General features: G+C 45.8%; 1 pseudogene; it reads left to right on the top strand.

Annotated features, from left to right (window-relative positions):
* On the top strand, nucleotides 742-1,839 carry Gm8730 (predicted pseudogene 8730; annotated as a pseudogene).

Here is a 3,117-nt window from a genome sequence, read left to right as displayed (position 1 = left end):
ATACATACATACATACATACATACATACATCTCTGCTTTTATAGAAACAGGCATTTTAAAATTAATTATTTTATTTATTTACATCCCGAATGATACCCCCCCCTCCTGGTACCCACTCGAAGAGTTCTTCACCACATTCCCCTTCCCGTTAGCCTCTGAGAGGATGCCCTCACATCCCCCATCCCTGGAGCATCAAATCTCTTCAGGAGTAGGTGCATCTTCTCCCACTGAGGTTAGATAAGGCAGTCCTTTGCCATACCTGTGCCTGGGACCTTGTACCAGCCCATGTATGCTCTTTGGTTAGTGGTTTTGTCTCTGGGAGCTCCCCGGGATCTGGATTAGTTGACACTGTTGGTCTTTCTATGGGGTTGCCATCCCCTTCAGCTCCTTCAATCCTTTCCCTAACTCTTCCATAGGGACCCCGACCTCATCCAACCATTGGCTTTAAGTATCTAGGTCTGTCTCAGTCAGTTGTTAGTAGAGCCTCTCAGTGGACAGCCATGCTAGGTTCTTGTTTGCAAGCACAAAATAGCAATAATAATAGTGTCTGAGTTTGGTGCCGGCCCAGAGTGGTTGTACCAGCTTGCAATCCCACCAGCAATGGAGGAGTGTTCCTTTCTCCCCATCCTCACCAGCATCAATGTCCCCTGAGTTTTTGATCTTAGCCATTCTGACTTGTGTGAGGGGGAATATCAGGGTTGTTTTGATTTGCATTTTCTGATGACTAAAGATGTTGGCTGCTCTCTCGCCAGGCGTCCTCGTTGGAGTGACATCGTCTTTAAACCCCGCGTGGCAATCCCTGACGCACCGCCGTGATGCCCAGGGAAGACAGGGCGACCTGGAAGTCCAACTACTTCCTCAAGATCATCCAACTTTTGGATGATTACCCAAAATGCTTCATTGTGGGAGCAGACAACGTGGGCTCCAAGCAGATGCAGCAGATCCGCATGTCCCTCCGAGGGAAGGCCGTGGTGCTGATGGGCAAGAACACCATGATGCGCAAGGCCATCAGGGGCCACCTGGAGAACAACCCAGCTCTGGAGAAACTGCTGCCTCACATCCGGGGGAACGTGGGCTTCGTGTTCACCAAGGAGGACCTCACTGAGATTCGGGACATGCTGTTGGCCAATAAGGTGCCAGCTGCTGCTCGGGCTGGTGCCATCGCCCCGTGTGAGGTCACTGTGCCAGCTCAGAACACTGGTCTGGGGCCCGAGAAGACCTCCTTCTTCCAGGCTTTGGGCATCACCACGAAAATCTCCAGTGGCACCATTGAAATTCTGAGTGATGTGCAGCTGATAAAGACTGGAGACAAGGTGAGAGCCAGCGAGGCCACACTGCTGAACATGCTGAACATCTCCCCCTTCTCCTTCGGCCTGATCATCCAGCAGGTGTTTGACAACGGCAGCATTTATAACCCGGAAGTGCTCGACATCACAGAGCAGGCCCTGCACTCTCGCTTTCTGGAGGGTGTCCGCAACGTGGCCAGTGTGTGTCTGCAGATCGGGTACCCGACTGTTGCCTCGGTGCCACACTCCATCATCAATGGGTACAAGCGCGTCCTGGCATTGTCTGTGGAGACTGAGTACACCTTCCCACTTGCTGAAAAGGTCAAGGCCTTCCTGGCTGATCCATCTGCATTTGCGGCTGCTGCCCCTGCAGCTGCTGCCACCACTGCTGCCCCTGCGGCTGCTGCAGCCCCTGCCAAAGCTGAAGCAAAGGAAGAGTCGGAGGAATCAGATGAGGATATGGGATTCGGTCTCTTCGACTAATCCGTCAAAGCAACCAAGTCAGCCTGCTTAATTTGAGAAAGATGGAAATAAAGGCTTACTTCTCTTAAAAAAAAAAAAAAAAAAAAAAAAAAAAAAAAAAAAAAAGATGTTGGCCATTTCTTTAGGTGCTTCTCAGCCATTTAGTATTCCTCAGTTGGGAATTCTTATTTAGCTCTGTACCCCATTTTTAATAGGGTTATTTAGTTTTCTGGAGTGTAACTTCTTGAATTCTTTGTATATATTAGATATTAGCCCTGTATCAGATTTAGGATTGGTAAAGATCTTTTCCCAATCTGTTCATTGCCTTTTTGTCTTATTGACAGTATCCTTTGCCTTAGAGAAGCCTTGCAATTTTATGAGGTCCCGTTTGTTGATTCTCTATTACAGCACAAGCCATTGGTGTTCTGTCCAGGAATTTTCCTCTGTGCCCATATGTTTGAGGCTCTTCTCCACCTTTTCTCTATAAGTTTCAGTGTATCTGGTTTTATGGAGGTACTTGATCCACTTGGACTTGAGCTTTGTATAAATAATGGATTGATAATAAAAGGAGCTAATAATGGATTGATTTGCATTCTTCTACATGCCTTCTGCCAGTTGAGCCAGCACCATTTGTTGAAAATACTATATTTTTTTTTTTACTGGATGGTTTTAGCTCCTTTGTCAAAGATCAAGTGACCATAGGTATGTGGGTTCATTTCTGGGTCTTCAATTCTATTCCATTAATCTACCTGCTGAAACAGACATTTTTTTAACTTATTTTTTTTAATCTTTTGTTTTGTTTTGTTTTGTTTTTCAATACATTCAAAGCACAGTTTCCCCTTCTTCCATCTCTCACAATCCTCCCACCTCAACCTCCCATCTCCTGCAGATTCACTCTTCTGTTTCCCTTTAGAAAGGCACAGACTTTCCAGGGCTATTCACTGAACATGGCATAACAAGATGCAATATGATTAGGCACAAACCCTCATATCAAGGCTGGAAATGGCAATCTAATAGGAGGAAAAGGGTCCCAAGAGGAGGGAAAAGAGACCCCCATTCTCACTCAATCTTAATAATTTTTTTAACCATTATTCAGTAGCCTGTTTCAAAACACCTTTAGATTGCATTTTAAATTTTTCTTCTTGAATTGTAGACTTGTTTTTTTGGGGGGGGGAGGGAGCAGTTTGTTTGTTTAACTAGTCAAATGGCAAAAGTGGCTGAAAACATAAAGGCACTTGTCACCAAGCCTGAAGATCTGAGTTCAATTCCTAGAACATTGACAAAAGAGAAACATGAGTCCTACAAATTCCCCTGTGATCTGAACACAACATTATGAAGCTAGGAAGCCTTGGAGCCATGGGGAGCAGGC

This window comes from Mus musculus, chromosome 8, assembly GCF_000001635.26.
Source record: "Mus musculus strain C57BL/6J chromosome 8, GRCm38.p6 C57BL/6J".
NCBI lineage: Eukaryota > Metazoa > Chordata > Mammalia > Rodentia > Muridae > Mus > Mus musculus.
This window is presented reverse-complemented; position numbering and strand designations above follow the sequence as displayed.